This window comes from Bombina bombina, chromosome 2 (assembly GCF_027579735.1).
Source record: "Bombina bombina isolate aBomBom1 chromosome 2, aBomBom1.pri, whole genome shotgun sequence".
Lineage (NCBI taxonomy): Eukaryota > Metazoa > Chordata > Amphibia > Anura > Bombinatoridae > Bombina > Bombina bombina.
The window spans coordinates 847,553,531-847,575,836 of NC_069500.1; the positions used below are offsets into that span (position 1 = coordinate 847,553,531).

At 40.1% G+C, this 22,306-nt stretch overlaps 8 non-coding genes and 1 pseudogene across 8 annotated transcripts; all 9 read right to left on the reverse strand.

Moving 5' to 3' along the window:
* Nucleotides 1-3,717: 3,717 nt before the first annotated feature.
* Nucleotides 3,718-3,836, reverse strand: LOC128651069 (5S ribosomal RNA). The gene has a single exon (XR_008401075.1). It is a non-coding gene; the product is annotated as a 5S ribosomal RNA (ribosomal RNA).
* A 357-nt stretch (nucleotides 3,837-4,193) lies between these two features.
* LOC128650559 (5S ribosomal RNA) lies at nucleotides 4,194-4,312 on the reverse strand. The gene has a single exon (XR_008400853.1). It is a non-coding gene; the product is annotated as a 5S ribosomal RNA (ribosomal RNA).
* A 14,976-nt stretch (nucleotides 4,313-19,288) lies between these two features.
* On the reverse strand, nucleotides 19,289-19,407 carry LOC128651103 (5S ribosomal RNA). Its single transcript, XR_008401078.1, has one exon. It is a non-coding gene; the product is annotated as a 5S ribosomal RNA (ribosomal RNA).
* Nucleotides 19,408-19,751: 344 nt separating this feature from the next.
* LOC128650924 (uncharacterized) lies at nucleotides 19,752-19,870 on the reverse strand (annotated as a pseudogene).
* Nucleotides 19,871-20,230: 360 nt separating this feature from the next.
* On the reverse strand, nucleotides 20,231-20,349 carry LOC128650790 (5S ribosomal RNA). Its single transcript, XR_008401047.1, has one exon. It is a non-coding gene; the product is annotated as a 5S ribosomal RNA (ribosomal RNA).
* Nucleotides 20,350-20,705: 356 nt separating this feature from the next.
* Nucleotides 20,706-20,824, reverse strand: LOC128650902 (5S ribosomal RNA). Its single transcript, XR_008401059.1, has one exon. It is a non-coding gene; the product is annotated as a 5S ribosomal RNA (ribosomal RNA).
* A 360-nt stretch (nucleotides 20,825-21,184) lies between these two features.
* Nucleotides 21,185-21,303, reverse strand: LOC128651017 (5S ribosomal RNA). Its single transcript, XR_008401070.1, has one exon. It is a non-coding gene; the product is annotated as a 5S ribosomal RNA (ribosomal RNA).
* A 360-nt stretch (nucleotides 21,304-21,663) lies between these two features.
* On the reverse strand, nucleotides 21,664-21,782 carry LOC128651133 (5S ribosomal RNA). Its single transcript, XR_008401081.1, has one exon. It is a non-coding gene; the product is annotated as a 5S ribosomal RNA (ribosomal RNA).
* Nucleotides 21,783-22,142: 360 nt separating this feature from the next.
* On the reverse strand, nucleotides 22,143-22,261 carry LOC128650475 (5S ribosomal RNA). The gene has a single exon (XR_008400774.1). It is a non-coding gene; the product is annotated as a 5S ribosomal RNA (ribosomal RNA).
* Nucleotides 22,262-22,306: the final 45 nt, after the last annotated feature.

The window sequence follows — 22,306 nt, forward strand, 5'->3', positions numbered from 1 at the left end:
CTTTACTGTAATCTTTTATTCAAAAGGATGACATATCTCCTCTTTCATGCTGTTGTTTTGGTTGAGGCTCCGGGACCCTCGTATTAAAAAGGCCTGAGCATAAATAAGTGTCACGGGTGTCTAATCAATGTTTTTTTCTAATTTCACGGTTGCAAATAATGATCTGTGGGTTTCTAAAATCAATGCCTTTCCTGTAATCTATTATTCAAAAGGATGACATATCTCCTCTTTCATGCTGTTGTTTCAGTTGAGGCTCCGGGACCCTCGTATTAAAAAGGCCTGAGGATAAATAATTGTGTAACAGGTATCTAATGAATGTTTTTTTTTTATTTCACGGGTCAAATAAATGATCTCTGGGATTCTAAAATCAATGCCTTTCCTGTAATCTATTATTCAAAAGGATGACAGTACTACCAAAATACAGCCAATGAAGGGCCTTAGGAAGACTGAGCCAAGGTTGGATTGTAGTATTTGGTTAGGCTAATCATGATGGCCATGTAGACCACCACCACCGAGAGTCCTGGAAGTAACAGGGATGAGATGAAAGAAGTAAAAATATTAGAACTTGAAACAACAGAGTTAGCCATGGGTGTTAGTGCAAAACCGCTTGGCTTTTTTTTGGCTTTGGGTGCGGCTATTCATGCAGGCCATATAGAGCTGACAACATTCGGTGTCGTATCAGCTATTAAACTAATAAGAACAGTACTACCAAAATACAGCCAATGAAGGGCCTTAGGAAGACTGAGCCAAGGTTGGATTTTAGTATTTGGTTAGGCTAATCATGATGGCCATGTAGACCACCACCACCGAGAGTCCTGGAAGTAACAGGGATGAGATGAAAGACGTAAAAATATTAGAACTTGAAACAACAGAGTTAGCCATGGGTGTTAGTGCAAAACCGCTTGGCTTTTTTTTGGCTTTGGGTGCGGCTATTCATGCAGGCCATATAGAGCTGCCACCATTCGGTGTCGTATCAGCTATTAAACTAATAAGAACAGTACTACCAAAATACAGCCAATGAAGGGCCTTAGGAAGACTGAGCCAAGGTTGGATTGTAGTATTTGGTTAGGCTAATCATGATGGCCATGTAGACCACCACCACCGAGAGTCCTGGAAGTAACAGGGGTGAGATGAAAGAAGTAAAAATATTAGAACTTGAAACAACAGAGTTAGCCATGGGTGTTAGTGCAAAACCGCTTGGCTTTTTTTTGGCTTTGGGTGCGGCTATTCATGCAGGCCATATAGAGCTGACAACATTCGGTGTCATATCAGCTATTAAACTAATAAGAACAGTACTACCAAAATACAGCCAATGAAGGGCCTTAGGAAGACTGAGCCAAGGTTGGATTGTAGTATTTGGTTAGGCTAATCATGATGGCCATGTAGACCACCACCACCGAGAGTCCTGGAAGTAACAGGGATGAGATGAAAGAAGTAAAAATATTAGAACTTGAAACAACAGAGTTAGCCATGGGTGTTAGTGCAAAACCACTTGGCTTTTTTTTGGCTTTGGGTGCGGCTATTCATGCAGGCCATATAGAGCTGACAACATTCGGTGTCGTATCAGCTATTAAACTAATAAGAACAGTACTACCAAAATACAGCCAATGAAGGGCCTTAGGAAGACTGAGCCAAGGTTGGATTGTAGTATTTGGTTAGGCTAATCATGATGGCCATGTAGACCACCACCACCGAGAGTCCTGGAAGTAACAGGGATGAGATGAAAGAAGTAAAAATATTAGAACTTGAAACAACAGAGTTAGCCATGGGTGTTAGTGCAAAACCGCTTGGCTTTTTTTTGGCTTTGGGTGCGGCTATTCATGCAGGCCATATAGAGCTGACAACATTCGGTGTCGTATCAGCTATTAAACTAATAAGAACAGTACTACCAAAATACAGCCAATGAAGGGCCTTAGGAAGACTGAGCCAAGGTTGGATTGTAGTATTTGGTTAGGCTAATCATGATGGCCATGTAGACCACCATAACCGAGAGTCCTGGAAGTAACAGGGATGAGATGAAAGAGCTAAGAATAGTAGAACTTGAAACAACAGAGTTAGCCATCGGTGTTAGTGCAAAACTGCTTGGCTTTTTTTTTGGCTTTGGGTGCGGCTATTCATGCAGGCCATATAGAGCTGACAACATTCGGTGTCGTATCAGCTATTAAACTAATAAGAACAGTACTACCAAAATACAGCCAATGAAGGGCCTTAGGAAGACTGAGCCAAGGTTGGATTGTAGTATTTGGTTAGGCTAATCATGATGGCCATGTAGACCACCACCACCGAGAGTCCTGGAAGTAACAGGGATGATGAGATGAAAGTGCTAAGAATAGTACTACTTGAAACAACAGAGTTAGCCATGGGTGTTAATCCAAGACCGCTTGGATTTATTTTTGTATTGGGTGCGGCTAATCATGCAGGCCATATAGAGCTGCCACCATTCGGTGTTGTATCAGCTATAAAAATAATAAGAACTGTACTATCAAAATACAGACAATGAAGGGCCTATGAAGACTGAGCAAAGGTTGGATTGTAGTATTTTGTTCGGCTAATCATGATGGCCATGTAGACCGCCCGTAACAGGGATGAAAGTGCTAAGAATAGTACTAATTGAAACAACCGAGTTAGCCATGGGTGTTAGTCTAAGACCACTCTGCTTTTTTTTGGGTTTGGGTGCAGCTAATCATGAAGGCCAGATAGACCTGCCACCATTTGGTGTTGTAACAGGTATGAAAATGCAAAGAACAGTACTACTTAACACAACCTACTTACCATGGGTCCCACAGCATATGTTTGGTTGTTATATTTTGTAAGGGTAATCATGCAGGCCATATAGACCTCCACCGATAGGGTGAGTATGAGTAACAGCTATTAAAATGTGAAGGACATTACTAATTAACACAACATAGTTACCATGGGTCGCAGACCAAGAGCAGATGTCTTATTATTATATTTTGTATGGGTAATCATCCAGGCCGTATAGACCTCACCAAATAGGGGGAGTTACAGAGATTAAAATGCTAAGAATGGTAGTACTTAAAACACAACCTATTTAAAATAGGTAGCAGACCACATGTCTTATTATTATAATTTTTCAGGGTAATCTGGCAGGCCATATAGAACTCCCCCGATGGGGGGGGGGGGGGAACAGGGATTAAAGTGCTAAGAAAAGTACTAATTAACACAAGCTAGTTGGGTCCAAGAACGCATGTTTGATTATTAGAATTTATTAGGGTAATTATATATCTAACAAATCTATCTATTTCTCTTCTATCGATTCTATCTAACTATCAATCTATGTATATCTATCTATCCTATCTATCACTATCAATCTATCTTCTGTCCGGGATGTTTTGAGACAGCCACTTTGGGAATGTTAGTTGATTTAGACCCATTATGGCTTAAAAGCAGACTCTGCATCAACTATATAATTTTCCATGGGAGTTTTGCCAGGGATCCCCCTCCAGCATGCAACAGTCCAGGTGTTAGTACCCTTGAAACAACTTTTCCATCACTATTGTGGCCAGAAAGAGTCCTTGTAGGTTTTAAAGTTCGCCTGCCTATTGAATTCAATACCGGAAGTTCGAGTCCGCCGTTCGCGAACCGAAAATTTTAGGTTCGCGACATCACTAATTGCAAGCTACATTTGTTTAAATAAATATTGCTAGTATAAGTAAATATGACGCATGCTTCACTGCTTTAAAAATGAAAAAAAAAAGCCTACCGCACCTGGTGTTCCCAGGCGGTCTCCCATCCAGGTACTGACCAGGCCTGGCCCTGCTTAACTTTCGAGATCAGACGGGATCGGGTGCATTCAAGGAAGTGTGGCGGTAGACACTTAGCACTTCTTCCCAACGCTTTTTGTTCCTGCTCATGCTGTCATTCACAGTCTGTAAAAAATTGAACAGTTAAAACGGGGTTAAAATTTAGATGGCAAATATATAAATAAATTAATAAATAGCGCCACTACAGGCCCAGAATCATTTGCTGACCCATGACAAAAAGTATACATAGATACAGAGTTTCCTGCCCCTCTTTCTGCCTGCCTGCCTGTCTGTCTTTACTAAAGATAATTATCTTTAATTCAATGGACATCTAATTTTTAGTAATTGCAAGCTACATTTGTTTCAATAAATATTGCTAGTATCAGTAAATATGACGCATGCTTCACTGCTTTAAAAATGAAAAAAAAAAGCCTACCGCACCTGGTGTTCCCAGGCGGTCTCCCATCCAGGTACTGACCAGGCCTGGCCCTGCTTAACTTCCGAGATCAGACGGGATCGGGTGCATTGAAGGCAGTGTGGCAGTAGACACTTAGCGCTTCTTCCCAATGCTTTTTGTTCTTGCTCATGCTGTCATTCACAGTCTGTAAAAAATTGAAGAGTTAAAACCGGGTTAAAATTTAGATGGCAAATATATAAATAAATTAATAAATAGTGCCAGTACAGGCCCAGAATCACTTGCTGACCCATGACAAAAAGTATACATAGATACAGTTTCCTGCCCCTCTTTCTGCTGCCTGCCTTTACAAAAGATAATTATCTTTAATACAATTGTCGTGAGTGAGCTCGTCTCAGGTGCAGTAATAAAGAGGTCCAGACCAGATATTTATCAAACAAGGGCTCACCTCAGGAGAGGTAATCTTTATTACACTGTTGCAACAGTGTCCCAGAACAAAAAACAGCAACGCAAGACTAACACATTTTCATATACATGCATTTTTATACTATTACAGTAACTTACAAAGCAGAGAGCTAATTGGCTGATAATGATTGGCCAATAAATCTCACATGATTAGTGGTTACTAGGAAAGGAAGAAAAAAAACAGGTCCTCTATGTTAAAATTTGGGAGATATGTTTTCTTGGAATGTGTCCAGAGGCTAGCTGGCTAATTGGATTGAGAAGTTGATACTGTACAGAGAAGCCTTGGATTTTACCTTGAGTTTCAGATATTTAAAAAAACAATGTATGGGAGAAGCCATAACTTTAAGATGTACTGATATATACTTTTTAGGCTAAAAGTAAGTTGTTAAAGATACATCACTTATTAGGTCAGGAGTGAATTGCTGGAAAATACAGAAGTAATATATCTGCAGTTTCAGAGAAGAGTTCAGTAAAAGAAAAGGAAAAGTTTGGTTAAACATATAAAATAATGAAAATAGAATAAGCAGCTCATAACATTCCCCCCTTTGATCGCAAACGTCAAAGTGCTGCGATCACAAAAACTTAATGTGACTCATGGCGGTTTGACAATTACAATCACAATGCTATTAGTACATGGGTGCTCGCATCCAAGATGGTTCACAGGACTACAAGAGGGTAAGCAAATACAAGGTAGGAGTGAAGTTATTAGGTAGTAGGCAATTCCGCTATTACCGGACGCTAGTCGCCATCGGGTGGAGTAGACAACTACCTAAACATTCCTATGCTGTAAATGTGTGTGTGGCATGACATATGTGTGTGGCATGACATAGTGCAGAAACATCCCCTCCCAGATTTATTAACAACAATTAACAATCCCCATCATTCTTGCAGAGTTGATGGCGAATAGTGGGTTGTCAGGCAGTATCATGGCATGTTTGGGAGGTGAAGGAATTCTGCACCTGTGAAGGAAATATAGACAGTGTAAGTATAAGGTAATGCAATATGAAAGCAAAAAAAACAATACAGAAAGACAATGAAGAAATAGAAACCACCAGGGAGGGAAAAAGGAGTGGGTTATGGGTATACAGGCTACGACCGGGGTGGCCATCAAGGTAGATGATGGTCCATGGTCTCTCCGTGGCCAGTTTCCCAATGTAGGAAAGTTCTAGACGATCCCAGGGACGTAGTGCATCCTGCATAGGGATAAGACAGGGAATTTTAGGGCACAGCTGGTGGGTAGACAATAACATTGTAAGATCAAGAGGTCAAAAGAGACATAGAGTAGGAGAGAAGTAGGTGAACTCAGAAGAAATCAGGGTCAAGAGAGATCTCAACATGGTGGGGAGATTCAAAACAGATAGAGGGAAACAAGTATTTGGGAGAAGAATGAGACACAGTGAAAACATTCTTGCATGTAGAGATTAAACCAGGTACACATTGTATACAGCAACACATCAGGATAAGGCATACTATAATAACAATGCCATACAGAAAAACATAATTTATGTAAGAACTTACCTGATAAATTCATTTCTTTCATATTAGCAAGAGTCCATGAGCTAGTGACGTATGGGATATACATTCCTACCAGGAGGGGCAAAGTTTCCCAAACCTCAAAATGCCTATAAATACACCCCTCACCACACCCACAATTCAGTTTAACGAATAACCAAGAAGTGGGGTGATAAAAAAGTGCGAAAGCATATAAAATAAGGAATTGGAATAATTGTGCTTTATACAAAATCATAACCACCACAAAAAAAGGGCGGGCCTCATGGACTCTTGCTAATATGAAAGAAATGAATTTATCAGGTAAGTTCTTACATAAATTATGTTTTCTTTCATGTAATTAGCAAGAGTCCATGAGCTAGTGACGTATGGGATAATGACTACCCAAGATGTGGATCTTTCCACACAAGAGTCACTAGAGAGGGAGGGATAAAAATAAAGACAGCCAATTCCTGCTGAAAATAATCCACACCCAAAATAAAGTTTAACAAAAAACATAAGCAGAAGATTCAAACTGAAACCGCTGCCTGAAGTACTTTTCTACCAAAAACTGCTTCAGAAGAAGAAAATACATAAAAATGGTAGAATTTAGTAAAAGTATGCAAAGAGGACCAAGTTGCTGCTTTGCAGATCTGGTCAACCGAAGCTTCATTCCTAAACGCCCAGGAAGTAGAAACTGACCTAGTAGAATGAGCTGTAATTCTCTGAGGCGGAGTTTTACCCGACTCAACATAGGCAAGATGAATTAAAGATTTCAACCAAGATGCCAAAGAAATGGCAGAAGCTTTCTGGCCTTTTCTAGAACCGGAAAAGATAACAAATAGACTAGAAGTCTTACGGAAAGATTTCGTAGCTTCAACATAATATTTCAAAGCTCTAACAACATCCAAAGAATGCAACGATTTCTCCTTAGAATTCTTAGGATTAGGACATAATGAAGGAACCACAATTTCTCTACTAATGTTGTTGGAATTCACAACTTTAGGTAAAAATTCAAAAGAAGTTCGCAACACCGCCTTATCCTGATGAAAAATCAGAAAAGGAGACTCACAAGAAAGAGCAGATAATTCAGAAACTCTTCTGGCAGAAGAGATGGCCAAAAGGAACAAAACTTTCCAAGAAAGTAATTTAATGTCCAATGAATGCATAGGTTCAAACGGAGGAGCTTGAAGAGCTCCCAGAACCAAATTCAAACTCCAAGGAGGAGAAATTGACTTAATGACAGGTTTTATATGAACCAAAGCTTGTACAAAACAATGAATATCAGGAAGAATAGCAATCTTTCTGTGAAAAAGAACAGAAAGAGCAGAGATTTGTCCTTTCAAAGAACTTGCGGACAAACCCTTATCTAAACCATCCTGAAGAAACTGTAAAATTCTCGGTATTCTAAAAGAATGCCAAGAAAAATGATGAGAAAGACACCAAGAAATATAAGTCTTCCAGACTCTATAATATATCTCTCGAGATACAGATTTACGAGCCTGTAACATAGTATTAATCACAGAGTCAGAGAAACCTCTTTGACCAAGAATCAAGCGTTCAATCTCCATACCTTTAAATTTAAGGATTTCAGATCCTGATGGAAAAAAGGACCTTGTGACAGAAGGTCTGGTCAAGAGTCCACGGTTGGCAAGAGGCCATCCGGACAAGATCCGCATACCAAAACCTGTGAGGCCATGCCGGAGCTACCAGCAGAACAAACGAGCATTCCTTCAGAATCTTGGAGATTACTCTTGGAAGAAGAACTAGAGGCGGAAAGATATAGGCAGGATGATACTTCCAAGGAAGTGATAATGCATCCACTGCCTCCGCTTGAGGATCCCGGGATCTGGACAGATACCTGGGAAGTTTCTTGTTTAGATGGGACGCCATCAGATATATTTCTGGAAGTTCCCACATTTGAACAATCTGAAGAAATACCTCTGGGTGAAGAGACCATTCGCCCGGATGCAACGTTTGGCGACTGAGATAATCCGCTTCCCAATTGTCTATACCTGGGATATGAACCGCAGAGATTAGACAGGAGCTGGATTCCGCCCAAACCAAAATTCGAGATACTTCTTTCATAGCCAGAGGACTGTGAGTCCCTCCTTGATGATTGATGTATGCCACAGTTGTGACATTGTCTGTCTGAAAACAAATGAACGATTCTCTCTTCAGAAGAGGCCAAAACTGAAGAGCTCTGAAAACTGCACGGAGTTCCAAAATATTGATTGGTAATCTCACCTCCTGAGATTCCCAAACTCCTTGTGCCGTCAGAGATCCCCACACAGCTCCCCAACCTGTGAGACTTGCATCTGTTGAAATTACAGTCCAGGTCGGAAGCACAAAAGAAGCCCCCTGAATTAAACGATGGTGATCTGTCCACCATGTTAGAGAGTGTCGAACAATCGGTTTTAAAGATATTGATTGAGATATCTTCGTGTAATCCTTGCACCATTGCTTCAGCATACAGAGCTGAAGAGGTCGCATGTGAAAACGAGCAAAGGGGATCGCGTCCGATGCAGCAGTCATAAGACCTAGAATTTCCATGCATAAGGCTACCAAAGGGAATGATTGTGACTGAAGGTTTCGACAAGCTGCAATCAATTTTAGACGTCTCTTGACGTCTCCTTGTCTGAGGAATCAAAGAACTTTTTGGTAAATTGATCCTCCAACCATGATCTTGAAGAAACAACACAAGTCGATTCGTATGAGATTCTGCTAAATGTAAAGACTGAGCAAGTACCAAGATATCGTCCAAATAAGGAAATACCACAATACCCTGTTCTCTGATTACAGACAGAAGGGCACCGAGAACCTTTGAAAAAATTCTTGGAGCTGTAGCTAGGCCAAACGGCAGAGCCACAAACTGGTAATGCTTGTCCAGAAAAGAGAATCTCAGGAACTGATAATGATCTGGATGAATCGGAATATGCAGATATGCATCCTGTAAATCTATTGTGGACATATAATTCCCTTGCTGAACAAAAGGCAAGATAGTCCTTACAGTTACCATTTTGAATGTTGGTATCCTTACATAACAATTCAATATTTTTAGATCCAGAACTGGTCTGAAGGAATTCTCCTTCTTTGGTACAATGAAGAGATTTGAATAAAACCCCATCCCCTGTTCCGGAACTGGAACTGGCATAATTACTCCAGTCAACTCTAGATCTGAAACACATTTCAGAAATGCTTGAGCTTTTACTGGATTTACTGGGACACGGGAAAGAAAAAATCTCTTTGCAGGAGGTCTCATCTTGAAACCAATTCTGTACCCTTCTGAAACAATGTTCTGAATCCAAAGATTGTGAACAGATTTGATCCAAATTTCTTTGAAAAAACGTAACCTGCCCCCTACCAGCTGAGCTGGAATGAGGGCCGCACCTTCATGTGGACTTAGAAGCAGGCTTTGCCTTTCTAGCTGGCTTGGATTTATTCCAGACTGGAGATGGTTTCCAAACTGAAACTGCTCCTGAGGATGAAGGATCAGGCTTTTGTTCTTTGTTGAAACGAAAGGAACGAAAACGATTATTAGCCCTGCTTTTACCTTTAGATTTTTTATCCTGTGGTAAAAAAGTTCCTTTCCCACCAGTAACAGTTGAAATGATGGAATCCAACTGAGAACCAAATAATTTGTTACCCTGGAAAGAAATAGAAAGTAAAGTTGATTTAGAAGCCATATCAGCATTCCAAGTTTTAAGCCATAAAGCTCTTCTAGCTAAAATAGCTAGAGACATAAACCTGACATCAACTCTGATAATATCAAAAATGGCATCACAGATAAAATTATTAGCATGCTGAAGAAGAATAATAATGTCATGAGAATCACGATGTGTTACTTGTTGCGCTAAAGTTTCCAACCAAAAAGTTGAAGCTGCAGCAACATCAGCCAAAGATATAGCAGGTCTAAGAAGATTACCTGAACACAGATAAGCTTTTCTTAGAAAGGATTCAATTTTCCTATCTAGAGGATCCTTAAATGAAGTACCATCTGACGTAGGAATAGTAGTACGTTTAGCAAGGGTAGAAATAGCCCCATCAACTTTAGGGATTTTGTCCCAAAATTCTAATCTGTCAGACGGCACAGGATATAAATGCTTAAAACGTTTAGAAGGAGTAAATGAATTACCCAATTTATCCCATTCTTTGGAAATTACTGCAGAAATAGCATTAGGAACAGGAAAAACTTCTGGAATAACCGCAGGAGCTTTAAATACCTTATCCAAACGTTTAGAATTAGTATCAAGAGGACCAGAATCCTCTATTTCTAAAGCAATTAGAACTTCTTTAAGTAAAGAACGAATAAATTCCATTTTAAATAAATATGAAGATTTATCAGCATCAACCTCTGAGACAGAATCCTCTGAACCAGAGGAGTCATCAGAATCAGAATGATGATGTTCATTTAAAAATTCATCTGTAGGGAGAGAAGTTTTAAAAGATTTTTTACGTTTACTAGAAGGAGAAATAACAGACATAGCCTTCTTTATGGATTCAGAAACAAAATCTCTTATATTATCAGGAACATTCTGCACCTTAGATGTTGAAGGAACTGCAACAGGCAATGGTACTTTACTAAAGGAAATATTATCTGCTTTAACAAGTTTGTCATGACAATCAATACAAACAACAGCTGGAGAAAAAGCTACCAAAAGTTTACAGCAGATACACTTAGCTTTGGTAGATTCAGCACTTGACAGCGATTTTCCTGTAGTATCTTCTGACACAGATGCAACGTGAGACATCTTGCAATATGTAAGAGAAAAAACAACATATATATAAAGCAAAATTTATCAAATTCCTTAAATGACAGTTTCAGGAATGGGAAAAAATGCCAAAGAACAAGCTTCTAGCAACCAGAAGCAATAAAAAATGAGACTTAAATAATGTGGAGACAAAAGCGACGCCCATATTTTTTCGCGCCAAATAAGACGCCCACGTTATTTGGCGCCTAAATGCTTTTGGCGCCAAAAATGACGCCACATCCGGAACGCCGACATTTTTGGCGCGAAATAACGTCAAAAAATGACGCAACTTCCGGCGACACGTATGACGCCGGAAACGGAAATAGAATTTTTGCGCCAAAAAAGTCCGCGCCAAGAATGACGCAATAAAATGAAGCATTTTCAGCCCCCGCGAGCCTAACAGCCCACAGGGAAGAGTCAAATTTTTGAAGGTAAGAAAAAATGATTAAATCAAATGCATTATCCCAAATATGAAACTGACTGTCTGAAAATAAGGAAAGTTGAACATTCTGAGTCAAGGCAAATAAATGTTTGAATACATATATTTAGAACTTTATAAACAAAGTGCCCAACCATAGCTTAGAGTGTCACAGAAAATAAGATTTACTTACCCCAGGACACTCATCTACATGTTTGTAGAAAGCCAAACCAGTACTGAAACGAGAATCAGCAGAGGTAATGGTATATATAAGAGTATATCGTCGATCTGAAAAGGGAGGTAAGAGATGAATCTCTACGACCGATAACAGAGAACCTATGAAATAGACCCCGTAGAAGGAGATCACTGCATTCAAATAGGCAATACTCTCCTCACATCCCTCTGACATTCACTGCACGCTGAGAGGAAAACCGGGCTCCAACTTGCTGCGGAGCGCATATCAACGTAGAATCTAGCACAAACTTACTTCACCACCTCCATCGGAGGCAAAGTTTGTAAAACTGAATTGTGGGTGTGGTGAGGGGTGTATTTATAGGCATTTTGAGGTTTGGGAAACTTTGCCCCTCCTGGTAGGAATGTATATCCCATACGTCACTAGCTCATGGACTCTTGCTAATTACATGAAAGAAAAGGGAGTGTAACCATCCCAAATTAGGTAGCCAATCAAAGAGATGGTTAAAATTACCTCCAAGGCCAAATTTGTCATCAATCACATCTTGGACATCCTGGGATAGGGACCTAATAACTGTGAGATGGTGACTCAAATTAAGTGATTGATCAGTAACATAGGTACAACATTCTTTGCTCACAAGACTACACCCCCCTCCCCTCCCTGGGATGCCAGGAGGTAATCAAGGGCCATCCTATTCTGCAATGCTAGTTGTCTAAGCTGCTTCAACTCTTGGGCCACACTCTGAACAACTCCTGCACTCTCATTCATGAAAGTCTGTAGTGTCACAGATAACATGATGATGTCCTGATGATTCAGGTAGACACCAACGGCCGGGAGGATAGCTCGACCAGTTGAATCTCCAGCATACTGTTGGACAAGGGGGGGCAGCAAGCTTTCAGATTCACGTTTATTGCGAATTGGGCCCAAGGGCAGCGTGGGGACAACACGGATGGCTGGGGTTACCACACCCAGGAAGCAGATGGCTGTAGAGTTACCAGGGAGGACTGACACCGCTGTCTGTCCACATATCAATACAACCCAGGGGGTGGTCTGCTGAGGAAAGATTGTACAAGGGATGGGGAAACAAAAGTACAATTGGGGCCCTGGAGGAAACAAAAAAAGTGCAGTGAGATTATGATTCACAGTCAGGATCATTCCAGAGAAATTTACCAGCTGGAAATGAGTGCCATTACTGGAGATTACATACTCACATAGGGAGGCACCCAACCGCACCGTACCTTGGCCAATTTCCCTGCAGATAGTACCATATGAGGTGCCTCCCAAAGAGATAAAATTACCTGATGGGTTGAACAATGGTGTACCTGGAGGAATAAAAGTAGACAAATCAAAGGTAAACAAATCAACATTAATACCCATAAGAGGAATACCCCTCTTATGATGAGTGGGAATGCGAGCACAAATATAACAATTGCCCTCTGTGTGATTGGCTATAGTTTGGAGTAGGACAACGTTTGAGTTTAGTCCCCATTCACCTAAAGAATAGTTCTCTGTGGACAATTGGGCATTAGGTAAATTATCATCGTGGGGGTAAATAGGGGTTGTGGCAATTGTAGTTACAGGGGAACGTCAAGAAAGAAGGGGTGACTTTCATTTCTCAGCTACCCACTTCATAATTTTCAAACCACATTTACTAGTGGGGCTATGCAAATAGACTGGATAACAAACCCCTTAGGACCTTTAAATACGAACTTTGAGTATAATTACTTGTTGAGTGCAGCTAGTAGTAGGAGGAAAAACTGCCACAGATACAAGGTTACCAGAACAAGAGTATTTAGTAAAGGGGTTAGGACAAACACACTGACCAGAAGACACATATTGGGAAATAGAGTAAGAGAGCATGGTCAAAAGTGTGACACAAAACAAAGGAGACATATTGAGGGATGTTACTCAAGATATCAACAGAGGAGTGAGACAATGAAAATAAGAGAAAGACAGATCTTTCAGTTTCACTCATTCAGCTAGTGAGATTTCACTATTTCTGGTTAGTCTGAGTTTCAAACCCAGAAGGGTCTGAATTAACCAATCGTCGTCAGGGGTCTTGGTTACCCCTTCTTCAGAGGCCTTGGTTGCCCCAGCTTCTTCTTTCTTTGGCTTGTTGCAGGCTGCTTCTTTGTCTGGGCTGTATCTTTTACACCTGGAGTAGTGGATCCAAGAGTCGACCTCAGCAACTTTGATAGCTGTTGGAGTAGTCAGCAAAACCAGGAAGGGACCTTTCCAGAGAGGCTGCAGTGGCTTTTTTTTATTTTTGAAATCAGCTTTATTGAATGATCAGACATCATATTACAATCATTATCACACAGTGACATATCAAAATGCACAGAGCTCCACATAATTCAAAATAACGTTGTGTTGTGCGTATCTTAAAGCATTATGAACATTATGTAATAACAAGGCATCCGATCATTTTTTATATCAGAAAGCAGTGGCTTTTTTTTATAGGTCTGGACTAAAATGAAGTCACCTGACTGGAAGGGATGTGCAGTCATGTCCAATGGCAAAGACTGAGAGAGAGAGAGACATGTCTGTGGAGAGAATGTCTGCAGTTGCAAAAGATAAGCAGTTAGTTATACATCACCTACTGCAAGGTCAGGCAGGTGTAAGGTGTTGGCACTATACAAAGGAGTTGGCCTACCAAACAATAGTTCATATTGTGAGAGCTTGAGGGTCCCCCTATGGTTTGTGTGAGTCCCAAACAGTGCTAGGGGCAAAGCATCTACCCATTTAAGGCTTACTTGAGAACAAATTTTTGCAATAGTCTGTTTTAGGGTCTGGTTCTTTCTTTCCACTTGGCCTGAGCTTTTCTGGATGCCAAGGGGTATGGAGATGCCAAGGAAAGCCTAAGGCTAATGTCAGTTGCCGAATAATATTACTTGTGAAATGTGTTCCTCTGTTAGATTCAATTACTCTGGGAGGCCAAACCTGGGTATGAGTTCTTTTAGCATTCACTTGGCAACTTCTTGGACTTTCACAGTTCTTGTAGGAAAGGCCTCGACCCATCCAGTAAGTTGGTCCACTATCACAAGTAAATGTTTGAAACCCCTACAGGGAGGTATGTCAGAAAAGTCAATTTGTAAACATTCAAAAGTTTCAAATGCCCATGGGCATCCGCCTGGTGGGCCTTTAGGTTCCCCCCTTGGATTGAATTGAGCACGTCTCACAATTCAATACAACCCATTTTGCAGCTTGATGGGGGGGGGGGGGGCAAAGTTGTGTGGTACCTCAGTGTGTTTTGTTATGCAGAAAGGATAGCATAAGAGAGGGGTGTGGTTGAGGTAGAGCAGGGCATCCATCTGGAGTGGACCAGATACCAAAAGTCACAGGTAACACCAAGAATAGTCCAGAGGTGAACAGTTTGTTCAGGAAGAGAAGTGTAAAGAGAGACAATGTAGTGTAAATGGCAGAGAAGCTGCATGCTAAGCAATTTGATCAGCATAACTATTACAAAGGGAAATGGGTTCCTGTGAGTGGGTGTGTGCTTTGCAATGCATGACAGAGATGGAAGTGGGTAAATGGATTGAGTCAAGGAATGCAGAAGCTTGTGGTGCATTGGCAATTTGGGTACCAGCAGAAGTTAGAAAACCCCTTAATTTCCATAATTGACAAGTGGCATATACAATCCCTAAAGCATATTTACTATCAGTGTAAATGTTTACTGACCTGTCCTTTGAGAGCTGACAAGCAAGTGTGAGTGATAGCTCAGCCGCTTGGGCACTGTAGTGAGATGGGAGGGGCTCGGCCTCTATAACAGAATCTGTCATGACTACAGCAGAAACATTCACCATCCTCAAACTTCTATCACAGAACAGTGTCCAATCCAGGTTAGGTAGAGGCACATCAGAGAGGCCATCCCTTAGTTTGGATTAAAAGAGAGATACAGATAAACAGTCATAGTGTGGGGTACTATCATCAGGTAGAGGTAACAAAGTTGCTGGGTTGAGAGAGGTACAGTAGATGATAGTGATATTAGAAGGTACAAGAAGCAATGTCTCATACCTAGTGAGACGTTGGTTTAAAAAAATGTTGTGTATTTGTCTGACTGAGTAAGAGGTGTACTGCGTGTGGCACATAAATGTGTAAAGAATGTCCCTGTACAAGCTCCTTTCCTCTATTTTGGCATTTGAAATAGCTGATTTAGTCTGTGGTATACCCACCTATAGTAAAAGTTTTATACTGGAGTCTCATCTATCAATCAGCCTAAGTAAACAAGCCAGTAATAAGAAACCACACTCACAGGGGTGCAGGATAGTTAAAGGGACAGTTTACCCAAATTAAGAATAATTTTTAATTGAAACTGCTTGACATAGTTAAATATACTAGTGCTGAGCATACAATAAACTTCATTTTCTTTCTCTGTAAATATTTTTTGAAATCTCAGATTTTATATCAGTTTGCCTATACCCCTTTAAATATTTTTTTTTCCTGCCTTCTGTGCATAGCACTTGCTCCACCCCCTGACTCTGTGTTGAGCAGTGAGCAGTTTTTTTTAGAGCTTGAATACATTCAGGTCAGTGATATCTCTCAGTTTGCAACTTATTTGAAGAGAAAAAGAAAACGTTTGCATCATGCAATTCCACTCCTGTATTAGAACAGACTTTTACACAGACAGACCTGTATGTATTCAACTCAGAAGTCAAATCCACATCGGCATGAAGCCTCAATCAACTGGAAAGCAAATGTAACTCTTTTTTTTCACTGCTAGTCTCACAGATTTTATATTATCTATATATACAAGGAAAGGTCTACACAAGGTGATTATGTAAGCAAACTATTGTAAAACAAACTAAAGTAAAAATATAGAAAATCATCCAGGTCTTATGCAATTATTATGCTCCCAGAGACAGGACCAGTAAACACAGCAGATTTGCATAATCAACAAATGCAATATAACAAGACAATACAATAGCATTTAGTCTGAATTTCAAATGAGTAGTAGATTCTTTTCTAACACATTTCTAAGTTATGTATATTTCCACTCCCCCTGTACTATGTGATAGCAATCAGCCAATCACAAATGCATATACGTATAGTCTGAGTTCTTGCACATGCTCAGTAGGAGCTGGTGACTCAAAAAAAAAAAAATGTAAATATAAAAGACTGTGCACATTATTTTTAATGGAAGTAAATTGGAAAGTTGTTTAAAATTACATGCTGTATCTGAATCATGAAAATTTTATAAAACCTGAGTGTCCCTTTAAATGTAAAGTGTGGGGAGTGATATTTAAATTTATATTGTTAGCTGCCGATTATTTTTTATACTATGCAGCTTGTATAACAAGTCATTGAAAATACATTAATATAAAAACAATTTTACAGTGTACTGTCCCCATAAGGGCTGACCATTTATCATATTACATATTCAAACTTATTGTCTTATTTACCATCAAAATTCCACCTCCCCACTGCATCGCAACCTGCATATACTTAAATATTTATTGCAAAAGAAACAGACCCAAATACATACATCTAATGACACACAGTCCATAATACAGCAAAGAAGCAGAACTCCAATGGCAAACAAGACAAGTTTTTTTACCTTATTATCTTTTCCACAAACATACTTAACCCATTAGTCATATACAAGAAAAACTCTCATATTTACTAGAGCGTGACAAAAATGACACACACCATCGCACTTTCAAAGTCCTTAGCTACTTCACTTGCAGATATATTTTATATGCCTCAAACAGATGGAAACACATTAAATCTCTTATCAGCCCATACATAAAACAAATATCACTTAAAACTAAAAAAAATTCTATTATTGGCGCACAAAATTAAGAACATACATATGACTTTAAAACCAAGTTACAGCAATTACAAGCAAATCATTACGTCATCAAATTTCTTAGCTAAGAATCCCTGATACACACACACAGCTCCATCCTGCATCAAACATCAAGGCCAGCTTTCTTTTGCAGCGATTGTACACAAAAATTCTTATCAACTCGCATACCTCAAATATTTAACTCCCAGCATTTATTCTAAAGCAATGTTAACATACATGAAACTTTTAGTAATACAGAAAACACATTTTCATTTGGGTTTTGACGTCCGTAACCCTACTATTCTCAAACAGATAATAGTAGTCCATCTGGTCAGGGCATATATCAACCAGAAGATTGCGGAGGGCAATTAATTTAGGGAGCTCAAAGGACCCAAATCTCGGCCACCTTAATTCAGGATCAAGGCTGAGAGTATAGGAAACTCAGAGCCCTGTGCACAAAGTATAAATTCTATTTTTTTTTATAACCCAGCAGTACTGAGTTTTCCCTAATTTGCATATACTTTAACAAGGGGAGAGTCTTTGTCTACTTTAGACAGCCGGGATACCATTATTATATCCCTGTTCCTTAAAGTGAATGTAAATTTTTATGACAAAGTGCCCAGTCTACAAAAATTAGACCAAAAACAGGGGCACTTTAACTCCTCAAAATCCACACCTCACTTCAATCCCTAATCAAGTCCCTGCAGTTACCGGACGGACACTTCCTCAACGTCCCTGCCTAGCGGGAGAGATTAGCACTATAGTCAATCAAGCCCCTGCAGTTACCGGACGGACACTACCTCAACGTCCCTGCTTAGCGGGAGAGATTAGCACTATAGTCTCAAGTCACAATATGTCTTGGATCACTATTTCTGCCTCTGTAAAATCCCTACCACCTGAAACTTTATTTTATAGTGGGCTGGCACCCTAATGGTGTTTAACTGCCAGACAGATGTCCCACTGAATTTAATAGTGATCCAGTATATAAAACAAAAACAGGGTAAAAGACCCACAACATATATTACACGTACATGAACACAAAAGACATGAAGACACTCACAGACTGGTCCAAGGGGTAGATTGTGTCCGTTGTTTGTGGTCTGTTCCTCAGGACGTACTCCCTTATCGCCCCCCGGGACTCCCTGGCCAACAAGACAAAACCTCCCACAGGTAAGCTATAGACCTGAATCAGATGGGTGCGCGCAGATGTTGGTTCCCAGCCAGGGAGGCACGGAAAGGTCGACCTGAAGCATGTCCCACCAGAGTCGCCAAGTTACTGTCTTGAGTGAGCTCGTCTCAAGTGCAGTAATAAAGAGGTCCAGACCAGATATTTATCAAACAAGGGCTCACCTCAGGAGAGGTAATCTTTATTACACTGTTGCAACAGTGTCCCAGAACAAAAAACAGCAACGCAAGACTAACACATTTTCATATACATGCATTTTTATACTATTACAGTAACTTACAAAGCAGAGAGCTAATTGGCTGATAATGATTGGCCAATAAATCTCACATGATTAGTGGTTACTAGGAAAGGAAGAAAAAAAACAGGTCCTCTATGTTAAAATTTGGGAGATATGTTTTCTTGGAATGTGTCCAGAGGCTAGCTGGCTAATTGGATTGAGAAGTTGATACTGTACAGAGAAGCCTTGGATTTTACCTTGAGTTTCAGATATTTAAAAAAACAATGTATGGGAGAAGCCATAACTTTAAGATGTACTGATATATACTTTTTAGGCTAAAAGTAAGTTGTTAAAGATACATCACTTATTAGGTCAGGAGTGAATTGCTGGAAAATACAGAAGTAATATATCTGCAGTTTCAGAGAAGAGTTCAGTAAAAGAAAAGGAAAAGTTTGGTTAAACATATAAAATAATGAAAATAGAATAAGCAGCTCATAATACAATGGACATCTAATTTTTAGTAATTGCAAGCTACAGTTGTTTCAATGAATATTGCTACTATCAGTAAATATGACGCATGCTTCACTGCTTTAAAAATGAAAAAAAAGCCTACCGCACCTGGTGTTCCCAGGCGGTCTCCCATCCAGGTACTGACCAGGCCTGGCCCTGCTTAACTTCCGAGATCAGACAGGATCGGGTGCATTCAAGGCAGTGTGGCGGTAGACACTTAGCGCTTCTTCCCAAAGCTTTTTGTTCTTGCTCATGCTGTCATTCACAGTCTGTAAAAAATTGAAGAGTTAAAACGGGGTTAAAATTTAGATGGCAAATATATAAATAAATTAATAAATAGTGCCAGTACAGGCCCAGAATCACTTGCTGACCCATGACAAAAAGTATACATAGATACAGAGTTTCCTGCCCCTCTTTCTGCCTGCCTGTCTGTCTTTATTATCTTTAATACAATGGATATCTAATTTTTAGTAATTGCAAGCTACAGTTGTTTCAATGAATATTGCTACTATCATTAAATATGAGGCATGATTCACTGCTTTAAAAATGAAAAAAAAAAAAAATACCGCACCTGGTGTTCCCAGGCAGCCTCCCATCCAGGTACTGACCAGGCCTGGCTCTGCTTAACTTCCGAGATCATACGGGATCGGGTGCATTCAAGGCAGTGTGGCAGTAGACACTTAGCGCTTCTTCCCAACGCTTTTGGTTCTTGCTCATGCTGTCATTCACAGTCTGTAAAAAATTAAAGAGTTAAAAAGGGGTTAAAATTTAGATGGCAAATATATAAATAAATTAATAAATAGTGCCAGTACAGGCCCAGAATCACTTGCTGACCCATGACAAAAAGTATACACAGATAAAGAGTTTCCTGCCCCTCTTTTTGCCTGCCTGCCTGTCTGTCTGTCTTTACAAAAGATAATTATCTTTAATACAATGGACATCTAATTTTTAGTAATTGCAAGCTACAGTTGTTTCAATGAATATTGCTACTATCAGTAAATATGACGCATGCTTCACTGCTTTAAAAATGAAAAAAAAAGCCTACCGCACCTGGTGTTCCCAGGCGGTCTCCCATCCAGGTACTGACCAGGCCTGGCCCTGCTTAACTTCCGAGATCAGACGGGATCGGGTGCATTCAAGGCAGTGTGGCGGTAGACACTTAGCGCTTCTTCCCAAAGCTTTTTGTTCTTGCTCATGCTGTCATTCACAGTCTGTAAAAAATTGAAGAGTTAAAACGGGGTTAAAATTTAGATGGCAAATATATAAATAAATTAATAAATAGCGCCAGTACAGGCCCAGAATCACTTGCTGACCCATGACAAAAACTATACATAGATAAAGAGTTTCCTGCCCCTTTTTCTGCCTGCCTGCCTGTCTGTCTTTACAAAAGATAATTATCTTTAATACAATGGACATCTAATTTTTAGTAATTGCAAGCTACAGTTGTTTCAATGAATATTGCTACTATCAGTAAATATGACGCATGCTTCACTGCTTTAAAAATGAAAAAAAAAGCCTACCGCACCTGGTGTTCCCAGGCGGTCTCCCATCCAGGTACTGACCAGGCCTGGCCCTGCTTAACTTCCGAGATCAGACGGGATCGGGTGCATTCAAGGCAGTGTGGCGGTAGACACTTAGCGCTTCTTCCCAAAGCTTTTTGTTCTTGCTCATGCTGTCATTCACAGTCTGTAAAAAATTGAAGAGTTAAAACGGGGTTAAAATTTAGATGGCAAATATATAAATAAATTAATAAATAGTGCCAGTACAGGCCCAGAATCACTTGCTGACCCATGACAAAAACTATACATAGATAAAGAGTTTCCTGCCCCTTTTTCTGCCTGCCTGCCTGTCTGTCTGTCTTTACAAAAGATAATTATCTTTAATACAATGGACATCTAATTTTTAGTAATTGCAAGCTACAGTTGTTTCAATGAATATTGCTACTATCAGTAAATATGACGCATGCTTCACTGCTTTAAAAATGAAAAAAAAAGCCTACCGCACCTGGTGTTCCCAGGCGGTCTCCCATCCAGGTACTGACCAGGCCTGGCCCTGCTTAACTTCCGAGATCAGACGGGATCGGGTGCATTCAAGGCAGTGTGGCGGTAGACACTTAGCGCTTCTTCCCAAAGCTTTTTGTTCTTGCTCATGCTGTCATTCACAGTCTGTAAAAAATTGAAGAGTTAAAACGGGGTTAAAATTTAGATGGCAAATATATAAATAAATTAATAAATAGCGCCAGTACAGGCCCAGAATCACTTGCTGACCCATGACAAAAACTATACATAGATAAAGAGTTTCCTGCCCCTTTTCTGCCTGCCTACCTGTCTGTCTGTCTTTACAAAAGATAATTATCTTTAATACAATGGACATCTAATTTTTAGTAATTGCAAGCTACAGTTGTTTCAATGAATATTGCTACTATCAGTAAATATGACGCATGCTTCACTGCTTTAAAAATGAAAAAAAAAAGCCTACCGCACCTGGTGTTCCCAGGCGGTCTCCCATCCAGGTACTGACCAGGCCTGGCCCTGCTTAACTTCCGAGATCAGACGGGATCGGGTGCATTCAAGGCAGTGTGGCGGTAGACACTTAGCGCTTCTTCCCAAAGCTTTTTGTTCTTGCTCATGCTGTCATTCACAGTCTGTAAAAAATTGAAGAGTTAAAACGGGGTTAAAATTTAGATGGCAAATATATAAATAAATTAATAAATAGCGCCAGTACAGGCCCAGAATCACTTGCTGACCCATGACAAAAACTATACATAGATAAAGAGTTTCCTGCCCCTTTTCTGCCTGCCTGCCTGTCTGTCTGTCTTTACAAAAGATAATTATCTTTAATACAATGGACATCTAATTTTTAGTAATTGCAAGCTACAGTTGTTTCAATGAATATTGCTACTATCAGTAAATATGACGCATGCTTCACTGCTTTAAAAATGAAAAAAAAAAGCCTACCGCACCTGGTGTTCCCAGGCGGTCTCCCATCCAGGTACTGACCAGGCCTGGCCCTGCTTAACTTCCGAGATCAGACGGGATCGGGTGCATTCAAGGCAGTGTGGCGGTAGACACTTAGCGCTTCTTCCCAAAGCTTTTTGTTCTTGCTCATGCTGTC